Genomic DNA, 23,557 nt, shown 5'->3' on the forward strand with positions numbered 1-23,557 from the left:
AGTCTAGAAGTATAAACAATATGAAAAAAAATCACCAATCAGAACATAGCCCTTTGGAGACAATAATCCGTTAGTAATAAATAATAATAATAATAATAATAATCAATTATCCGGTGAACTACCAAGTTCACAAGATGTAACAACATTTTGGTCAAAACTTTGGTCTCAAGAATTTGAATTTAACCAATCTGCCAAATGGATTCCTCATATATATAATAAACTATCCACAGTTACACCAATGAATGATCATCAGATAACACTTGCCGAATTAATAAATACCATCAATAAGACACACAACTGGAAATCACCAGGACCAGACAAAATCCATAATTTTTGGATAAAAAAATTAAATTGTGTACATATTCATTTACTACATCACTTAAATCAGTTCCTTCTTGACCCATCCTCTTTTCCAACATTCTTATGTCATGGTGTAACATACTTAAAACCTAAAGATAACGACACAAAAAATCCATCAAAATACAGACCTATCACATGTTTACCGACAATCTATAAAATATTAACCTCATGCATTACACAAAAAATATATCAACACTGTTTTAACTCTGACATCATTAATGAAGAACAGAAAGGATGTATTAAAGGATCCTTTGGCTGCAAAGAGCAATTAATCATAGATTCCATCATCTGTGAACAAGCTAGAAAAGAAAACCGAAACATATATACTGCTTTTATTGATTATAAGAAAGCTTACGATTCTGTCCCTCATTCCTGGCTATGCAAAATTCTGGAATTATACAAGATTGATACTAAAATCTGCACATTTCTCAAATGTTCCATGGAATTTTGGAAGACCACCCTCCAAATAACCTTAAATGAACAAACAATTCAGTCAGACCCAATAATGATCCGAAGAGGAATTTTTCAAGGCGATTCTCTTAGCCCGTTATGGTTCTGCTTAGCAATAAATCCCCTCTCCGATATCCTGAACAGCTGCAATTATGGGTTCAATATAAGAATTAACAAACAAAGAGAAAACAGAATAAGTCACTTGCTGTATATGGATGACATAAAAATATATGCAAGTACACAAAATCAGTTAACAAACCTATTAAATCTGACTGAACAATTTTCCGGTGATATCGGTATGTCCTTTGGTATTGAGAAATGTAAGACCCAAGCAATCAGAAAAGGCGTGTTTCACCAAGTACCACATATAACACAGAATAAGGAAATAATTGAAGCCCAAGAACGAAACGATACATACAAATATCTGGGTTTCTGTCAATCCTCCCACATCAATCATACCAAAACGAAAACACAGTTGAAAGATCAATACGTAGCGAGATTAAAATTAATATTGAAGACACAGTTAAATGGAAAAAATTTAATGAAAGCAGTAAATACATTCTGCGTTCCACTGCTAACATATTCTTTTGGAGTCATTAAATGGTCCAAAACTGATCTTGAAAATTTAAACATCGCAACAAGGAAAATCTTCACACAGTATAGAAGGCATCACCCAAAATCGTCGATTGAAAGATTCTCATTACCAAGACAGAATGGAGGAAGGGGTTTCCAGAACTTAGAAAACTTATATCAGAGACAAATCTCAGATTTGAAGAAGTATTTCTTGAAACGAGCGGAAAGAAATGAAATGTTTCGCACCATCACAAGAGCAGATTTGAACCACACACCCTTAAATCTGTCGAACACCGAAGAAATCCACACCCCCCAAACAATAGATAAAATAATAAGTGGGCTAAAACAAAAACAACTGCATGGAAAATTCTACAAAGACTTAGAAGAAAATCATGTCAATAAGAAGATGTCATTGATTTGGTTAAAAAAATCAAGTTTGTATGCCGAAACAGAAGGATTTGTGTTTGCTATTCAAGACCAAGTAATCAATACCAAGAATTATAGAAAATACATCATCAAAGATCCGAACATAAAAAACGACTGCTGTCGCCTATGCAAAGCAAAACCTGAAACGATCCAGCACATAATCTCTTCTTGCAGCATCCTAGCACAAACTGATTACAAAGCTAGACACGACAACGCAGCCAAAATCATTCACAAAGAATTAGCAACACTTATGAACTTAATCGAAGATACGACACCATATTACACTTACATTCCGTCTCCATTCCTTGAAAATAACAAATACAAATTATACTGGGATCGCACAATACTTACAGACTTAAACATTACAGCTAACAGACCAGACATCATACTTATCAAAAAACACACGAACGAAGCCATTCTCATTGACATTGCTATTCCTAACACAAACAACATTATTCAAACATACGACACCAAGATTTCAAAATATCTACAATTATCGATAGAAATGAAATCCATGTTGAATCTTAAAAAAATTTCAATTCTACCCCTAGTTATCTCTAATGTAGGTGTAGTTCCAAATAGCTTAGTTGAGAATTTAAAGTCTTTGCATTTGAATGATTCAATAATTGTCAAAATTCAAAAAGCTGTTTTGTTAGGAACATGTCATATTGTTCGTAAGTTTCTTGAACAGTCTGATCATGTCAGTCAGATTAGATTAGCACCAGTAGGTCAGAGTAGTGTAGGTCACTTTTCATGTGATGCGCGGATAAATGGTCGGTAGTTACGCTGGACTTTTGGGGATGGGGTGAGATTAGAGAATAATAGCAGACTAATTTGTATGCTGTAATTCTAGAATCTCGAAAGTTGTTCTGTTAATCTAATCAATGCATATCATTACTTGGTCTTAGTACCCGTAATGATAGAAGTCTTGCCTGAATGCCGGTCATTTCCGGGTCAGTGGTGGGTCTTAATAAATAATAATAATAATGTACAATTAAATTTTGATAACACCAAATCATTAGGATAATTCAGTAATTACTTGGGATTTAATCCTGTGATTAATTCGTCATGTGATCAAATCAGATTCTCAAGATCAAGCCCTAATGCGTCATTAAAAATTTAATAAAACATTCATTTTTAATTCGCTTTCTATAAACTGGCCCTTAGAAGTTGCAAATAAATCGACGTATTGTCTGCTTTGAATCAGGAAAATTAAAAAAAAGGGGGACGGTCATTTAAAAATTGTGATAATTGGTAAAAGTTAATTAAAGTTTAATAATATGGAGTAATTAGCAACACACTTTGGGGTCCCTTGTGATTAGCTATGAAATATTCACAAATTACATAATTACATGTTAAACCTTTTAAATTAGTCATTCATTCGACGAAATCTATAAAAATCAGAATGTATAAAAATTATGGCGTGATGGACGTGAATACGACGCGAAACCAAAGTCCGGCAGTGTATGAAAGTAAGTTATACAATGCTATTTTAACTAAAATACTTAAGCTATAGCACTAAAACCCTCAAAACTGCAAAGGTTAACCTCACTTCGTGATAATTTAGGTTTAATCTTTGTGAATTGCAAAATGGCAGATTTTATTTTATGCTTACATTCTATATTTACCGCTTATGGCGTATCAAGTACTTTCAGCGCATTATTTTGAGACATAACTACTATCATTTAGAAATGCACTTAAACTTAAGTTATTTCATGGAGTTGAGCTCATTAAATAGACATTTAAGAAATAACTGCGCCATCACTACAGAATTATAACAAATAAAATGAAATGGAAGGATATACACGTAAGATTTTTTCATCGGTGGGTTTTTCAGCGATTACTTTATCAAATAAGGTTATAACCTAAAGGTATAACATTCGATTTGGCGAATGCTAATTTAATGTTTTCTGGAATACATAGAAGATGAAAAAGTAGTTGTGCTATTTCTGTCGATCTCCCGGTCTGCGGCGTGTCTGTCTGCAGTCTGAGACCCAGTCGTCTGTTTATTTTATTGAACACATCAATTTTTCAAAAAGACGATGTTGTCTTTCTTTGTCAACCTGTATCTCTGCTCATTTACCGAACTTATTAAATATAGTTGACAGCTCTACTTCCGACTTGGCTTATCAAATTAAATAAGCCGTTATCAGATGCCAGCAACGTTAGTATTGGTGACTGTGATTGAAATAACACGAATGTCTCTGGCATCGAGACGCCTGTCTAATTAGCATAAAGATAAGCCCTGTTCGTAAGTAGAGAGAAGTAGAAGTGTAGAGAGTGTGGAGCACACGCTGCTCGATGAATAAACATTAGCAACCCTTCACATTATGCAGGCAGTTCGTATTAAACATTCTGGCCAATTCAATTATAGAACAGAACACACATTTCATATTCCAGATCTATCTCTCAAAGCCTCGGCCACCGACGGGCTGCTGTCTCTTGTCAACCGCCCTTCCAGCGGCTTTGTCAACACGTGCATTCATACTGACAACACTACAACTACACTGATTACAGATTTATCACCGGCTCCTTGTCTTTCAAATCATCGACGAACTTAATATTAATAGTGATTATATTAATGTGAATGCTTTATGCTGAACAGGCCGGTCCAGGTGCTCGACTACGTGGATAAAATTTACATTAGTACGTACGTTTAACGTTGATGGTAACTCACCCAAGCTTAATTAAACTTTAGATTAGTATCTAATAATAATCTTTGAGTGAGTATCACTTGTAAAGGATAACTACAGGTTATGTTAACTAGCGGGAAACGAAAACTTTAACTAAATAATAGATATTATTATCATTCTCATACCTTTCAGTATAAAAAATTCTTCATAGGTTGCTTCGTTTCTACTTCATATTTCGTCATATTTAAACTAGATTGTCAGAGCGTTCAACAGGTGAGTATTTTTCAATAATGAATTCTTTATAGCATTGTTAAAATCTTTTCTTTATCACTTTGGTTTAAATTATCTACTTGTCTAACATTTCTGCTTATTTTATTCTTGTACCATAAATGTACCAGAAGATCGTAGTAAGAGAGTAGTCGAAAATTCTCTGAAATTTTAAACCCACTTTAAAACTATGATAAATATTTTAAAATCATCACAGTTTGTGTATCGCATTCTAAATGCGAATGATTTTGTATCTGTAGTTTTATAATACATCGTCAGTTTTTAAATTTTCGTAATCATAATTTTACAATTCATCTCAGAGAGTACACAATGGATTTCCTAGACATTTCGATTGAACATTAATTTTAAATAGAGAATTACAAGATAACTAAATTCATTTGATAATTAATTTTCTCCAGAAATTTGACATCATTTTTTCAAAAAATTATTGAACTAATCCATTTTAAAGAATAACATGCTACGTATATTTGTGTAATATGATTTTATGTTTATAATTGTTTAGAATTCCGAAAAATTAGTGTAACCACAGCGTGTTTTATCGATTATCTCATAACTTAATGATCCTAATATACTGTGAAAGCAATAACGTTATGATTAGCGTTACACTGTGCACTTCAAAATAAAATATGTTTATCCCCGAAAAAGGTACATATTTAATGTCATGTCAAAAAATTGTTACATAATGATTTTATGCCACGTTAATTATGGCTTAATATTTTTAGACTGCTTTTGATTTTGTTTGCTATCTCTTGAAGTTAACACAAAATATTCCTTCGCAAAAACTGATGACGTATAATTAGTCAAATTCTTATTAAATAGATGTAACTTAAGAACATTTTTTTTTGGCTAGACTTTTAAATGTTCCTTGGCTAAAATTACCTTACATATTTTATTTTCGTTCTCTTTCCACTAAATTTTAACATTAAAACTACTCCTCCATATTAAATTGCATTCCATAGCATCGTGGCTTTGTAAATCTTCTTTTGTTCGCCGAAATTGTAATTTAGAAATGAGAAGTGAACATTTTTGCCCATTTCCTGAAACCTATTTTATGTAGTTTTTCATCCCCGTTGTACATATCTTTATCTTTTGTAGAACTTCACGTTAACCCTCCTACCTTCTGTTGTATAGTAATTATTCATTGCACTCATAATTATATAAATTTCTTAAAATTAAAATGAATTATATTTAAATCCATTTTTTTCGCGTTTTATTTTTCATTTGCCAACTTCTTTTATATGGGTTCTTGATGTTTTTACTTCCCGAGCGACTCTCTACTTTTATGTTTTCTCGACCTTTCATGACCTCTACATTGCGAAGAAATAGGTCTCCCGTTTCCGTATTTCTGTCCGTCTGTCTGTCCGTCTGCTTGTTCGTTTGCCTGTCCGTCTGCCAGTGTTCATGAGTCGTGTTAACCCATGAGTATTTAAAAAAAATTGAAAGTTCAGTGGTTATTTGAACATAGATTTTCGTCGATTCATAAAGTTCAGCAAGGCAAGATGATTAAAAACTTGTAAAAAAATCATGTGTACATGCATCTCAAAAAAATACAACAAGATTGAAAAACGTTTAAATCATCGGTCGAGCAGATATGAACCTAATAAATACAAGCACTCTCTAAAAGAAGCAATTAAGTTTGTTTTAACGCTGAAATTTAAATGATGTTTGCGTAAATGGTAAACCCGACATATGACGCACATTTTTTGTTTTCCCTCAACGATAGCACCAATTTCTAAAGTATAAAAACTTTAGTAATGAAAAGCAAATCTCTTGCTGCAGCTGTAAAACGCCGCCAATTTAAAAATTCCGAATTAAAAATGCAATATGTAGCATAAGACCCAAAGCCGCCCTTTGAAAACCTCCCTAATAAAAATGCCTCTCCTGAACATGGCCGACCGGAAACCAATCCACCAATCATTTGTTTTTTCGTTTTTTTTTCGGCCTGGTGACAGTTGGCCGCTGCGACAGTCGGGGGCAGGAGGCGGCTCCGCCGCCGGCCGGCGGTCACTGTCACTCAGCCGCTAATGAGTAATGACTAACGAGTCTCGCGTGAAAATATGCAAATCAAATTGGAAGTCCTGTTTAATTATTCAATGTAACCTTCCCCGGGAAAAATGCACTAATACAATTTTTGATGTTGCCTGCATTGCGGGCCGTGTTTTTCTCCGTATCGGCTATTTGTTATGCGTCCGCCAAATTTCATCCCTCTTCTTCGTGAGCCAGATTAGAATGAAAAACAGTGACGAAACGCATTCGAAAATAAGCATAGATGAAAAATCGACGGAAAATTTACCAGTGCGGTCTGTTAGCAATGGAATATTTCACTGGAGATTCGGAAAATAGAAGATGTACGTTTTATTCAATCGATGCATTCCTATTTGCCGGAATTTGTTTGGAATGGTTTAGCACTTTAAATACTTCATAAGTGTGAACTAAAACCTTCCACTATACGAAAAGGTGCAGTACCATAAGAACATTTTCATGACAACTTGGCACTTTTAAATATGATTTGAATAAACCACAAAAACATTCCTAAGCGACGAAAATATAAAACACTATACTGGTCTATATATAATAATGATAAAATAAGAATAATAACATTCAGAAAATTTTGTTCGATTGTGGTTTAATTAATAATTTTAGTCCTGTGTTTTGAGAAGACAAACTCATTCAAATCAAACTATTTTCTACGTGACATTCTTTCGATGTAAGCATAAACATAAATAAACACTTCAACGTCAGATTGCTATTACTTAGTGTTGAAGGACAAGGGTTGTTAGATATGGATTATTTTAAGTTCAACATGGCGAGTCATCAGAATCTGACAACGGACTGTCAGTCAGTAGCGTAACATGCACACTTCAGAAGGGGGTGGGTTTTAAATTTATTTTTAAATCGCAAACAATAACGCGGAAAGATAAACTAAAGTGAACTGGTCAACACGCTAGCACGAATGCGGATGAATCTAATAGGCACAGGTGGAGGTATCCATCGCAGGTAGAAAAGTTCACTGTGACAGATAAACGATGACGAACGCCTCTGAGGGTGCGCCCATTCGAAAATACTGGATATGTTTCTTTGTACTTCAGGAGCGAGGGAGGTTCTGTCGAAACATCTTTCGACCAATTTTTACTTCCCGAACATATTTATTAATTCTCTACTTTTACGTTTTGTCGACCTTTCATGACCCCTACAGCACGAAGAAGTAGGTGTCCCATTTCCGCCTGTCTGTCTGTCCGTCTGCCGTCCGGATTTTTTTAATATAAACCGCAGTTTCCGAGGGACTCGCAGAAAAAAGAAATGATTCTGGAATAGGAAAGAAAAAAACACACTAGTTTTAGGAAACTACGTTTACAACCAGTTACTAATACACTAAAAATTTGTAAAACGATTTCCTCGCCTCGGAAGTACAAGCAATGCCGCATCTGCAACAGTATTTTACATTGAATATTTATAATTCTCACCTAAGGAACTACCGAATGCGTGCAGCATAGGCATATTTTGATTAGTGCTTAATGCCGTGTTTAACCCCCTGGATTTTCATATTCTATGAATTATGGAAAAAATTATGAAATGGCGTGAGGACGTTTCATTGATACTTTTTATGCGTGAAACGGAGTTGATTGGATGCCATTTTTAGTGTATCATGTATTGTAAAGTATATGGTTACAGATCATAAAATTATTTGACAAACGATTTTATCTTTTAGTTTGTTTTCTAGCAGGTTATCAGAAGCAATTTCGTACAGATTAACTGAAGATTATCTTAATTCCGTTTTTTTAATAGTGACGGTCTCGTGAATACCTTCTTTAAATCTGTGTTCCCTACTTTGTTTATGGGAAATCGCTACTGATGTACCAATTATCGTAAGTACCACCAATATACTATACTTAATGCAAAAGTTTGTGCTTAATTTAAATTAGATTGATAGATTTTTCTTTTTTAAGCTATAAAATACATCATGTCAAAACATCGAATCATTTTAATTAAGGTGGAAAATTCAATAGAATCCAGTATGTTATTAAAGAGATTATGACTATAATTTCCAAGATCATCAGAGAAGATAATTTACAAATAGATTGAATCGAATTGTGAAAAACCGCTTACTAATGCTTAAAGTAGATAGTGATATCTTTAAAACGTCAAAACTGACAAACGGCACAAGTAAAGGGAATCTAACACCGGTAGCGCGCGAACATCAAAACACCAGACTCACAGAACATCATTTCGAAAGTAAAATCAAGAAAATGCAACAGAATAAGGTTTCAGTTTTTCCAACACTTAACTATAAATGGCGACGAACGCCTGTCTATTGCATGTTTGGTTCTTTTTTTTGGTATATTGTTTGAGGTACCTACTTGGTACTACGTCAGAGGTTGAGCTACTTGGTTTTTAACGAAATCTTGTGATATTATCCTTGTGAGTTTTGGTACAGTTGATTTAACTCTTCTGTTTTTATTAATTGCTTACATTTTGTCCCTTAGTTTTATATACTACTCTACAGTGAAATTATTATTATTACAAAGAACAATTTTTGTCAAAGGTTTAATACCAATTCTCAATTATGGTTGACAATGACAACAGAAACGATCGTCATTTTGTCAGAGGCGGATCTACAGGGATGCTTGTGATGCTGGAGCATCAGGCCCCAGAAGGTAAGGGATTAAATGTAAAAAAAAATAAAATTTGTTTCTAATTTGGTTCTTACAAAAATACAATTTCGTCTTCGGCTGACCGTTTGCAAATCTGGTTACTTTCGCCCTTTCCGTTAATTTATGGCAGCCACCTACATTTGGGATACCATAAAGAGTTCCTGGTGCAGATGGGTACAGTGTTATACAAAACGTTTTGTTTTCACTCCCTCATTCTGAAAAGTGTGAAAAATTCTGCTGGAACTTCATGCAACAACTACGCTACCACCGTCACCGATACAGTCGATGAAAACATGATTAAAGATGAGGCTAAACAAATCGTAAGTGATATATGTAACGATAAATTTAAAGATATAGCATTATGGCCGAATTGTCTCAATGAAAATTTTATCGGAAGTTGCCTATCAAAGGAAAGCTCGTTTTTTCAAAATAAAAGGGAAGACAATATTTACTCTGAATCTATCAGGAATTATAAGGGACAAAGCAGACAATTTACAAACAAATATGTTCTGAAACGTAAAAAATGGGCAACAATTAACGAGATTTTGGTTATCCTATTCGAAAAGCAAAGAATATGTTTTCTGTTTAGTGTGCAAATTATTTTCCAGAAACAAACATCTTTAGTGAGTGGTTATTCAGATTGGGCAAACATAGTTCATACTTTGGACAGTCATGAAGAATCTCAGGATCACAAAAAGGTGCTGTTAACCTGGTTATCCCGCATAGAAAACAAAAACGTTGTTGACAGGCATCTTCAGGGAAAAATAAAAAATGACTGAATATTATTACAATGTCCTGATACAAGTTGTGGCAGTTATTAAATTTTTAAGTGAAAGAGGATTGTCATTTATAGGACATGATGAAAAATGGGGTTCATCACATAATGGAAATTTTATGAGACTTATGGAACTTATTGCGGAATTTGATCCTTTTTTAAAACAACATATAGTGAAATGCCAAACCGAACAACTAGTTGCAAGTTACTTGTCTAAAACGGTTTATCAAGAGATAATCGAATGGCAACTCAAGTAAGAAAAAAAATTATTGAGGACATAAACGATGCAGATACAAAATATTATTCAATTATTGTGGATTCTACTCCAGATTTGTCACATACGGACCAACTAGCAATTATTTTGAGATACACTTCCCAAGAGAAAGTTTTTGAAAGATTTTTATCATTTATACCAATTGACAGTCACACAGGAAAGAATTTATTTAATACAATACATTTATTTTTAGAAGAAAATGGTCTTTCAATGAAAAATTGTCGAAGGCAGTCTTATGACAATGCTGCGAATATGAGTGGAAAATATAATGGACTTCATACCCGATGTAATCAGCTACTTTGGGGTTGTACAACAACTGTACGTGTTTTTTCGGCTCCACCTCACCGGTGGAATTTGTTAAATCAAAAATCAACATGCAAAACTGCCACTTTCAGTTACAGGTTTCAGTCAAACTAGATGGTCTAGTCTATACAAACTCGAAATCGCTATATTGACTGTCGTCTGGGAAGAACTTCTTGAAAGGATTAACAAAGTCAGTAAAAAGTTACAAGAACCTGGATTAGATTTGTGCGAATAAGATCTTTAGAAATATTTATCAAATTTCTTAGAAAAAAATCTAATGAGAAATTAATTAACTATAAACTGCGAGCGAAGGGATTTAGTGGAAGAAAATTATAGTAATGCGAAGAATAGGATTAAAATTTATAAATATTCGGACGGCACAACAGGGACTAGTCCACTACAAGGTCGTGAGAAATTTCTCGTGGAAGTTCTTAATCGATTGTTGGACACTTTAATAACCGAACTCACCAGAATAAAAGGTGTATATAATAAATTAGGGAAGAAATTCAAATTCTTAACGGACCTTACAAACAAACATGTAGCACATATTGACGAAGACAACGTTGACTGTGTTTTACAGTGTTACAATGAGGACATCGAATTAGGATTGAAGAATGAATGTTTACAATCTAAGGAATATTTAGAAATTTCTGCTGACTTAGCTCAGAAAAAAAATCTCATTGACATTTTCCCGAATCTATACACAGTAGTTAAGATCTTCTTGACACTGCCAGTGACGAGTTGTGAAGCTGAAAGAGCTTTTTTTAAATTGAATTTTATTAAAAATAAAGATAGATCGACAATGACAAACGAAAGACTAAGTTCTTTGTCGATTCTTGCAATTGAGAATGATATCACAAGGTCAACCACGTATGACAGCGCCATACGAACGTATGCTGACATCAAATGCAGAAAGAAAATTGTTATATAATTAGTTTCTGTTTGTTTATTGTATTTTATTTTTGTATTTTGGTGTTATTTTTTTATATTAAAGTATTGAAAATGTGTAAATTAAATGCTTCTAACAAACTTCTATTCATAAATGGGGCCCCAATTAAATAATAGCATCAGGCCCCCAACAGTCTAGATCCGCCTCTGTGTTTTATAAACCAATGGAAAGAAAAACCACAGCACCTGAATATTTCAATATATTGAACACTTTTATACACGAAACAAGCAGTGGAAAAAGTTTGTTAAAATTTCCAGTGGTGGTGACCAAACTGTTTGCAAGCCCTCCTTCCAATATACATATTCTTATAAGATATCCATGGAAAACAAGAAAATAATAATTAAGTAGAAATTGAATTTGTACTGTCTTGTCAAAAAGTAAAGTTCATTTTCTTTTGCAAGAATTTATTAAACCCACGTAACAATATGTATTTGGAAGTACTGTATGAAGATCTCTTCGTCGCTCCAAATATTGTTTTGACGTATTCTATACAAACCTTTTCAACGTAACCAAACCATTGGTAGATATCAACAAGAAATTTCGGCATATTTTATACCACAACTTTACGACGATGAAATAGTAGGTTATTTTTAACAACACGGGGCTACAGCGCATTCGATTAGGACCACAATAACAATATTTGGGAATTTTTTGGCAACCGGATCATTGGTCGAAATAAATACATAGAATATCTTGTGATCTCTCGTTATTGAACACCTGTCAACAATTTTGAGTTGTGGAGATAAACGAAAAAATAATATATGCTTACAACATTTTCAGTATTTACTGTATCTTATACCAATTTGTCTTGTAACTGCACTTATATTATTAAAAATGTTATTAAAAGTGCCCGCCACTTGTGCTATTACATTTGTATATTTTTTGACATTTATTAGTGTGATTTATTATATTACTCACCCCATATACATAACATATTTATTTATACAGTAAGGGATGAAAAAACGATGTTCTGCAAAGAGAAAGCAAGAGATCACTGATTTGTGATGAAAGTAAACTGCTGGTTTAGTCGAGATGCTAAAATATTAAACCTGCAACCCCAAAGAAAACACACACATCTTATACAGGGTTTCTATAAATGATTACAGGGTCGTAGTAGGTCATGAATTCGTGCCACCTCTCAGTTTTAAACTTTACTAAATGACAAGGACGCACGACAAATACCACACGCATCTATATAACTGGTTGCCTAAATGCTTCATATCTTATTAGAAAATAAATCTAATTCATTGCAATAAAAAGAAACAAAATTGTTGGGTTTAAACATCACAATAAATGTTGAAAATGTTAACCATTTTGTTCAAGGCACGTGTTCACTCACTTTTTAATTTCAAAAATGTTCTGTAATCCTTTCGTCAATACCCATTGTTCAATTTCATGTTGCAACAGAAACTCCTGACTGTTAAGGAAATCTTGTCAAAGATGTTGCGATAACAAGACATAACAATGAAAGTGGCTTGTTCAACAGAATAACCATTTTCACGCCAACTACGCCCTTAGAATCATTTATAAAAACCCTGTATATGAGAAAAAATTAGTTCTTTTTAGAATTTTAGAATAACGGAAAACTGGAAAAGGCGTCACATTTGACAATCGAATATGTGCGTTTTAAACGTGGTTTGAACACCTAACCTGAATATTTTATTGAGTGTGTTGGATAATATTTTCAGTTTCACTATTTTCTGTTACTTTGTTCATTTTTAACTTCAGTATTTTTCTGTTAGTGTTTAATTTACATTCAAATTGCTGCAGGTTACTCTTGATTTGAAAAAGACCGATTAATTAATTATTATTGAAGAAGAACGTTTTTTCAAAGTAGGACATGTAACAAAATTGTGCTAGTTACAGGATATGGCATTAGTTCTTGCCTTTTCACAATTTTACGTCTGTGAGGAACTTGTGCATGCCAACAGTGTTACTTATACAGGGTGATTTCGAAATATATGCAATTATTGTAACCACGCCATCACGTACCACCGTAATGTGGAAATATAGAAAAAACAAATCAAAAGTCGAATCGGGCTAAACACCCATGAACCACTCTGGATGCGATGCCACTGATCCACCTTTTAAATAGTAGGCGGGAAAACGGTCGAATAAAAACGACGTAAACATTTTCAATTACAGTTAAAAATAAAACCGACTTTTTGGTGGTTAAAAATCAGACGGATTCTTAGGAAAATGGTTATTTAACCATTCAGTTACTGGTCTAACAAAGTATGGTCGTGCTCCATCATGCAAGTACCGCATGCCAACTCATCATTCTAGAGGCGATGGCAACCAACTGATACATGACTGGCGCTTATCGTGTTTTTGCACGTTGCTTATCAGTGCGATGTTTTTTTGGTTCTTAATCCTAGTCGTTCTGTACCATTCATTGAATAGTAGTTATGATAGATCGAGAAACACTACCAGTGGCTATATAACATTTTATATTTAATTTCAAATAATTCTTTTCTAGATATTACTACCACTTGGGAACGGGAATTTTACACGGTGCAATAAATCTTATTGTGAGCGACCCCCCCCCTTTTTTTTTATTACACACATTTCGAAATCACTCTGTATAACTACTACAATGCGGCACAGAGCAGGACACTTTTGATTTGCTAGTCATCTTAAAGCACAAAATATGTTTAACACACCAGAATGTTTTCCCAGTTACAGTTTTCAAATAAGGGCTAATAAGTGTCGCACCCTTCGCCCTTTTCTCCATAACCGACGATGACATACTGACGATGCACGAATAAGTTGTAAACCGATTTCGCAATGACTCTGAAATTCTCGATTGAAGAAGAGGAACAATAATTTATAGATTCCACGTCAAACGGCGAAAACAAAAGACAATTTGCATCTAAATGGCTGTTTGAATTTTGGATCAGTGTTGATGATGGATTTTCTGCACTAAAGTCAAGAGCTTTTTGTATTTACAACATACCATATTATTTGTAAAATCGAGTCTTCTCCAGTGACTGCTTTCGAAACAAAATATTGATCTTTATAGTGTCAATTTCCAGAAAGTTGACACCTTACGGAAAACTTTGCCTCAGGAGACACTCCTAGAGAAATTAGTAATTTTTACAGTCATTGTTTTTAATAAGTTAGTGGTTATACTTTGCGATGATTTTCTCCGTTAATACAGTGGGCTTTATAGATTTTTACTGCTCCAAGTTGAAAATATGGTCGTTTTTTTTTCTAATAAAAGTGCATAAACGTGCACCACAAATTTACCGTTTCATTAAAATTTTTGTACTGCCGCTGATGTTTACTAATTATATTAATGGCGATTGTCCAGCTCCGCTTTTAATAATAAAAAAACCCACACAAAAGCATCAATGCATTCAACAGAATCGATAATTAAAATGTCGTACATATTTACAAAGCGAAAAATGCATTAATCAGAGCCCGTCGGAACATTCGCAGTTATTTTATTCCAGAGCCACCCCCTGCCGTCCCACCCCGCGCATTATTATAATAGGGCCGATCCTGCAGTTTGGTTTTTTCCTCACAAGGATAATGGAAAGAAAACAAGAGACAATGAATATTGACTCTGATGACGGCCATCACGCATGGAAGCAACGAACCTTTTAAATAAACGTAGATTTGTCTCGAGCTACGTAAATATTAATTACGACCGATCAAAAACATTGTCCGTTGTATTATTCGAATGCGAAAAATAAACGGATGTAATGATAACAAATGGACGTGTGTCTCCGCACATGGCCATTTTTCAAGTAGGCATTGTCCTGCAGGCGGCGAATCTCATTATCCTGGGGAATATAGCGCTTCTGCCAGCAAAATATATTTTTAATTGATTGCCAGTGTGGGCTTTTTTATTTACGGACGTAGAGCCGAAGGCGAAGTGCGGTAATGCAGTGCTGACCGACAGGTGGCGGCGCAATAGTTCCATAATTCTCGGTTATGGGGATGGAAAGTTTAAATAAGACGAGACTGAACATTTAAACTAATCACGGAAATCTGGAGTCGATATGGACAACTCTGTTTGCAGACGCATGACTTTGGGAATTGCCTGGGGCTTTGCCGCCAGGTGCCGACAAAAAGTGAATTTTTCGAGTTCTCGACTAAACTACTATTTTGAAATTGATATTTTTCAAAGTTCAGATCGTAGCTGCAGCTACACCGCTGGATAGAAATATGATTACAGGATTTAATTTAATCCTATATTCCAGGTCTCCTAGAGACAAAAAGAGAGAAGATACTTGCTTGTTCTCATCATTTTGTCATCACAACTACAAATTGATGACGATTTCTGATCATATTATCAAACATAGCAAACAATTTATTACAACCCTTCGAACTTCATTTCATTGTTCTAAAACTAGAGCATTATGTGTCCAAATAGTTCCATACAGAAATGTTACAAAATTTAATCAAATAGTCAAAAAACTAGAAATTAATACAATTTTGTCGATTCAGTGAGAACTTCAGCACTGGAAGAGCCGAGGCTGGAGCAAGAGAAAGAAAATTTGAACGTAAGTATCCGCAAAATTCCCGTAATATCAACTACAGAATATAGGAGGAGGAAATCTTCTATGTGATTACATTAAATAAAGGTCCAATCAGTTTCTTCTAATTTGATACTTGAGTACCAAAGTGGCCTAGAATATTCGTTTTGGCATACGTTTTGTACGAATTTGTCTCGGCTCTTTCAAAAGCTGTTCCGGGAACTGTAATCAGAGTCCGTCACGAGAAACACATTAGAGCTAATTGTGTAGGAACTGAATAACTAAAACTGGAGTGGCAATTGTAGTGTCAATGACGTTGCAACATGGTGTAAAGCTCTGTCCATGCATCAAATGCACGTAGGTTGTCCGCAGAAAAGAAATTTATTTTTAGAAATGCGAAAATTTGTTTCCTGAAAAGTTTGAAAATGTTGTTTTCAGTGCAACTCTTATCATTACTTGGTCTTAGTAATCGTAATATTAGCAGTTTTACCTAAATGCCGGTCATGTGCAGCTCCAGAGTGGGTCTTTAAATAATAATAATAACAATAAAATACATTATTTTAAATTTACTGTCATATAAAAAATAAGTCCATAGTGAGAAAATAGAACACTAGATTCATATAAAAAAATGGGATGTTGACATTCAAACAATTCTAGTTATGTTATGCAAAACTGTAATTCCAAAAGGCATCTCAAGATTTGTCTTCTCTCGTATACAGCGAAACCACATTTATATAACAATTAATCTACTAACTATATAAATTCTTGTAAAATTATATAGAAGAACACCAATTTTACTTTGCCATGTTCGAGAACAGGTCTTAAAAAGGAAATACTTAAGTAGTTCAAGGAATTTCTAAGACTCCAATTTGGATTTGCGATATCGCAAGTCCCGATGCCAAGAAAGATGCGATGACAATCGTTGCAATTTTTCATGACAATATTGAGTTACGATATCGCAAAGACAAAACACGAAATGCGCAGAAACAAAAGTACAAATCAATGATTTAAGTTTTCATGATGGAATTTTTCTGAGGTACGTACAGTGACGGCCAAAATAAAGTTGGAAGGATTTTTTCAAGAAATTTAGTTGTTTAATCTGGACTCAATTGAACAGGTATTCATTGAAAATGACATTTAAATGTCAATAAAATTTGAAAATTACACTGGGAAAAGAAGGGTCCTACTTTATTTTGCCCGCCATTGTAATATATTATAGTGCCTTACGAGAGTTATCTAATACAGGGTTTCTATAAATGATTATAGAGTCAAAGTGCCGCCTCTCAGTTTTAGGCCTTATTAAATGCCCAATGACGCACGACAAATACCACACGCATCTGTATAACTGGTTGCCTAAATATTTCATATCTTTTTAAAAAATAAAACCAATTCATTACAATAAAAAGAAATAAACATTTTCACTCTCTTTTTCGCTTCAAAAATGTTCTGTAATCCTTTCGTCAATGCCCATCGTTCAAGTTCATATTGCAACAGGAACTCCTGACTGCAGAGGAAATTTTGTCAAAGATGTTTGCGGATTCTACTCAAGTCGTCTCAAATCATCAACAACTTCCTCAGATACTGAAGGTCTTCCACGAGATTTCTGTTTGTTGACACTGCCAGTTCGAACAAATCTGTTGATTACATCTCTAACGTGAGCGTCGTTTACGAAGTCCCATTACTATAACAATGAAAATGTCTAGTTCGACAGAATAAACCGTTTTCGCAGTCTTCGCTTTCTAGCACAAAAACAAAATTTTCCTACGCAAACGACTTTTTTATTATTTTGAACTTGTATCGACTAGAATTACTACAATACACATTTGAAAAACGTTCCAACAATAAAAGCGATGAGTTTAACTGACAGGTTACAAATGACATTAGTGACAAGAGAGATAGCCATAGCCAACTACGCCTGAGACTCATTTATAAAAGCCTTGTATATAATAATAATAATAATAATAATAATAAATTTATTGAGTACCATGAATAAAAAAAAAAAAATACAAGTAAACGAAAATAAATAAATAATGCATAATACTCAAAAGGGAAAAAAAAACAGATTCAGTATTACTGATTTACAATCTGTCCCTATGTTGAAAAGAAATGGAAATGAGATATGAAATACAAGTTGTAAATATGAAAGAGGAACATAATTTTTTATAGATAGTATTAAAGGTACAGAATTTAAAAAAGATTTAAATTTAATTTTAATTTTATTTCTGCTTGCTCAGCCAATAAGAGATCCTTTACAGATTTGATGATGTAATGGTTATTTAAGTTGGAATAATGACGTAAAACGTTATTTATGACATATGCAGCTAAATATGAAAATGACGATTTATATGAACTCAAAGAATGAGAAGGTATGTCAACAGTCAGATCTATTTGTCGCAGGTTTCTGTCATGTACAAAACTACGAATTGAAATTTTATTTTGCAGATAGTGAGGCTCATTATGAAGTCGGATTTTTGTTATGAGTTTGATAAAGTGATGAAAACGTCTTTCATGCATTTTCATCCAGCCTAAATTCCGTACAAAAGGTGTAATGTGGGTGTCACGTGGAATAGAATAAATATATCTCACACAAAAGTTTTGAATCTTTTGCAAACGATATTTGTCCACACAAGATAGACAGGGACCATATACTATGTCAGCATAGTTTAAATGTGAAAGTATCAAGGCATCAGTCAACAGGCGTTTGGAGCGAATGTCTAAAAGGTTCTTATAAGGGGAAATCAATTTGAATCCATTAAATGTGGTTTGGCAGATCTTATTTATATGGTCAGTAAATTTTAGCTGATTATCAATATGTAACCCAAGACTTTTAACTACTCGGGCAGAAGAAATAGTGGTACCTCCAATATGAAGATTAAGATCTGAGTTTATTGCTCTTATCTTATTTGGTGTACCCAAAGTAATTGAAATAGTTTTTGCAAGATTTAAGGAAAGACAGTTCTTACAAGTCCATTCACGTGAACGTTCAAGATCTGAGTTAATTTTTTCTGGAGCGTTATGTTCAGATACAGGATTAAAAGAATAATAAATTTGAAAGTCGTCAGCATACATATGAAGTTGACAATGTTGAAGATATTTAGGGAAGTCAGCCGTATAAATAGAAAACAAGACAGGACCTAGTACAGATCCTTGAGGTACACCATTTTTTATTGTAAGAGGTTTAGAAATAGAACCATGACAGGATACGACTTGAGATCTATTAAGAAGGTAGTTTTCGAGCCAAGTTACGCAGTTTTCAGAAAGGCCATAATATTTTAGTTTAGCAAGCAATAACTTAAAATTAACCGCATCGAACGCTTTAGACATGTCCAATAAAGTAAGTGAAGTTACTTTACTGTCACAGCAGCCTTTCAATACGTCATCAATTAGGGAACTTAAAACAGTGGTCGTGCTAAAGTGAGTTCTGAAGCCTGATTGAACAGTAGGAAGAATATTTGCCTGAGATATAAATATATTTAATTGTTGCAAGAGGGCTGATTCTGCTATTTTCAGCAATGTACTAAGTAAGCTGATTGGTCTGAGATCTTTAAGGCAGGTTGGAGCACCTTTTTTTGGAATTGGTTTTACCAAGGCACATTTCCATTGGCTAGGAATTTGACTTAGTTCGAAAGAGTAATTGATGATGTGAGTTAGAGGATGTAAAATCCATGGAAGAGCAATTTGCAACATTTTAGCTGATACTCCATCAAGGCCAGCAGAGTAAGACTTTTGTTTTGAAATGAGTTCATTAATCGTGTCAGTATATCACAGTAATTAACTGAAGTCACAGAGACACAAACATACAAGAAAGTCAAAGTGTTGCCATTTTGTTACTATAAAATTTTTATTGACATTCCTGTTTTATCCGTCCCAGTACCAAATGGTATGGTTATCAGCGACCATTTGGTACAGTTAGACTACTGTAACAGTATTACATAATATTTTGTCCCATCATGTATCACAAATGATTTCCTCAACTCAGCATGGTTTTACCAAAGGACGCTCCACTATGACAAATCTTCTTTCCATAACACAATTTTTAAATGATTCATTAGACAACCAATGTCAAGTAGACGTTATTTATGCTGATTTATCAAAGGCATTTGATAAAAGTGACCATCGCCTCCTAATGCAAAAGTTAGAATGTTTTAGGTTTTCGCACTCATTAATTTCATTGTTAAATTCTTATTTAGACAGTCGAAATTTATTTGTTAAAATCAATGGATTTAAATCAGAACTGTTCAAACAAGAGACTGGTGTTCCACAAGGTTCCGTATTAGGTCCCTTGCTTTTCATATGTATATTAATGACATTGTTGATGTCATAGATGTGCATTCCCTTCTCTTTGCGGATGATCTGAAGATTTATGCTGTAGTCAATTCATGTCATGATTCTCTTCGGCTTCAAAAATGTCTTGACAGAGTTTACAGATGGTGTTCGAATAACAATTTAATGATTAATAAGACCAAATGCTACGCGATGTCATTTACCAAAAAAGAAAAACCCATTATTTACAGATACACCATTGATAACACCGTTCTTACTAGGCCTGAAGTTATACGCGATCTTGGGGTAGTCTTTGACTCAAAACTTGCATTCAGTCAACATATTCAGGCAATAACTGAGTCTGCTTTCGTCAAATCCTTAGGCTTTGTCATCCGGAATGGTCGGGAGTTTGTTGATATTGAAACACTGACATTACTCTATTTCACTTACTGTAGATCTTGTCTTCAATACGCCTCTGTCATATGGAGTCCTGTATATAATATCCACATTTCTTCTTTTGAAAGAATACAAAGACGTTTTCTTAAGACGGTGTCCTACATAGTCGACGGCGTTTATCCCCTGAGAGGTTATCCTCAGGATATACTTCTGGGTAGATTCAAAATTCCATCTTTGCTAAATAGACGAAGAGAGCACTCGGTAATAACTTTATTTAAAATTGTCAAAGGACTGCAAGAGTGTCCTGATTTCCTTTGCAATTTATCACTTATTATCAACAGAGGGAACATGCGTAGTAAAAATACTTTCTATTTGCCCACTGTACGCACTATCAGTGGAGCAGGCCCTCCACTTGTTCAAATGGATGTTAATTATACGAACATCGAGAATCAAATTGATCTATTTAATTGCACTTTAGGTCAGATTAAAAGATACTATCAAACAGAGCCAAGTTGAAGTTATGCTTAAAATATTTGTACAACGCTTCTGGTCCTGTAATTGGGTTCCCCACCCGTGGACACTATGTATTAATAATAATAATAATAATTTCGAATGAGAAAGGACTTTGATTAAATCCGAACTTTTTTGCAGGATGTTTTAAGAAATACATGTGATTTCCAAGAACGGCGCTAATCGAATAGTACAGAACCGAATGTGTGTACCCGGTGGTACAATGTAAGATGTAGTGAAATTTCCTGTTAAGGTGATGGAAATATAAGCACTTGGTTTTGCCCCTAGAGAAACAGAAGCGATATTTATGGATTCCCCTTAAACGGTGTGTAGACCCGAGATTTTTTTCCCTTTGCCAAAAGAGACTGCCTTTCACAACATCGTTAGAATTATAGCTGTCAAGAAGAACAGATCCTTGAGGAATCCCAGTTTGCAAAACTTTTTCACTTGATAAGGTCTTAGCAATTCAGACATAAAAACTACGATCTTATGAAAAGTTGAATACGTAGTAAATATGTATATTTAGGTGATCAGTTGATCAAGAATTTTTTGTCGCAGCGGTCCCAATCCGTTGTCTCGAAGAACGCGGAGTTGTACATCGAAGGGTTGAAATAAATGACCCGTCGGCTAAACATTGTGATAGAATTAAAATTATTAAGTTATAATGAAATTAGTAGATTACTAAGGAAAAGAACAGGTGCAAGTGATCGAATAAGTCACAGATACTCGTAGTTTTCTTAATTTCGATATAATCTAGATATGCGATTATCTTACATTTCGAGCTAAATTTTGATAAATTGTAGACCCTGGTAACACATAATGGCATTTTGTCACGTTTTGAACCGAAAAAAGAAATATGTGCTAAATAAAAGCCATCAGCTGTTAAATATACCAACACTTCTTAGAGGTAGGTATTTGAACACACGTCGATAGAAAATGTTTTCTTTAGCAGTGTTACGAAGTACAAACCAAACATTTGCTTGTACTAGGGTCTTCTGTATCTTTAAAGCGGCAGCTTTTAGTAGTATAACTATGCGAGTCAACGTCAAGCAAAAAGGTTTATTAATATATAAATTCAAGAATTTTTCCAATTGTCTATGAGTCTTGCAACAAATCTGATGTTGCAAGTGCACTGGATTTGATTAATCCTTGACTTTTTTATAACTTAGTTTAATATAATGTTAAAGGATGAGATTTATTTTTTACAAAGAAGATGTAGATAACGAGCGTTCAAATAAAAACGACGTCTAGCTGGCTTTGGAAATGTGAACGTAGGGCTTAGTGAATGTTAGGTTATGTTAAATGTCATTAAAACAATGCCATTACACAGTGCAGTTTTAGTGCGAAAGGAACGTTTATTTTTCACAACAATAACTTCTATGGAAGATATTGGAAATGACCACCGTTTTGCTGATGACAATTTCGACACCTTCTGTTAACAGAATTAAAAACATTTTGTAATATAACGATATTGTTATTGATTTCGTTGACTTTCTCTATAATTCGTGCTTGAAGGTACTCGAGATCATTTATTGGGAAAAATTGAATGTTTGATGAAAGGCCATAGAAACTGATACCATCGACGATAATTCAAACGAAACATCAGTTTCTCCTGACCGTGAAAAATTGAGAGAAAAAACACATCCACCCTTGAAATCAGCTGACACTGATAGAACTATTAATTACGAATGGAAACAACCTAGGAAGCATCGCCGCCACCGTCATCCCAAGAAAACGAACAAAGACACTTGTTACAGGCACAGCAGAAATGACTAGCGACGAAAATTTTGCCGCAGCCAAAGAACATAAGGCTTGGTTTTTCCTGGGGCAAATCAAAAAGGATACGGATCCATCGACAATCCAAAAGTACATCAGAGGTATGATACCGGAAATCAAGTTTCTGGAGACGACCAAGTTACCGGTTAATGGGATCAACTCAGCATTTAAATTAGGAACTGATTTCGAACTTGGAGAAAAAATTTTTAGCCAGGACTTTTGGCCGAAAGGCGTCATAATAAGACGATTTAATTTCAACAGTAACTCGTCGAAACCAAATGAAAATTTTCGACCTTCCAGGCCCTCTGCAACACAAACCTAGGCGCGCATTCACCAAAATCAAATCAAATACTTTCCTAGAACTCAACATTTTGTTTTTGAATATACAATCACTGCGTTCCAAGTTGTCTGAATTAGAACTGTATTTGGAAACTGAAAATTTCAC

The 23,557-nt window shown here is 34.2% G+C and overlaps 1 protein-coding gene across 10 annotated transcripts in view; it reads left to right on the forward strand.

The window, feature by feature from the left end:
• The window catches only part of Pdm3 (pou domain motif 3), a 227,818-nt gene that overhangs the window by 180,966 nt on the left and 23,295 nt on the right, over window positions 1-23,557 (forward strand). For 2 of the 10 annotated variants that reach the window (XM_064051519.1, XM_064051520.1), the window contains exon 2: window positions 16,139-16,194. The exons of 6 other annotated variants lie outside the window; for them this stretch is intronic. The gene's annotated coding sequence lies outside the window, so the exon portion shown is untranslated. Of the gene's footprint in view, window positions 1-8,503; window positions 8,597-16,138; window positions 16,195-23,557 lie in introns of those variants that run through there. 2 more of the 10 variants (XM_064051518.1, XM_064051521.1) reach the window with 2 other exon arrangements.

Source organism: Zophobas morio, unplaced genomic scaffold, assembly GCF_036711695.1.
Source record: "Zophobas morio isolate AGI-343-1 ecotype UQ-CSIRO unplaced genomic scaffold, CSIRO_AGI_Zmor_V1 ptg000009l, whole genome shotgun sequence".
Classification (NCBI taxonomy): domain Eukaryota; kingdom Metazoa; phylum Arthropoda; class Insecta; order Coleoptera; family Tenebrionidae; genus Zophobas; species Zophobas morio.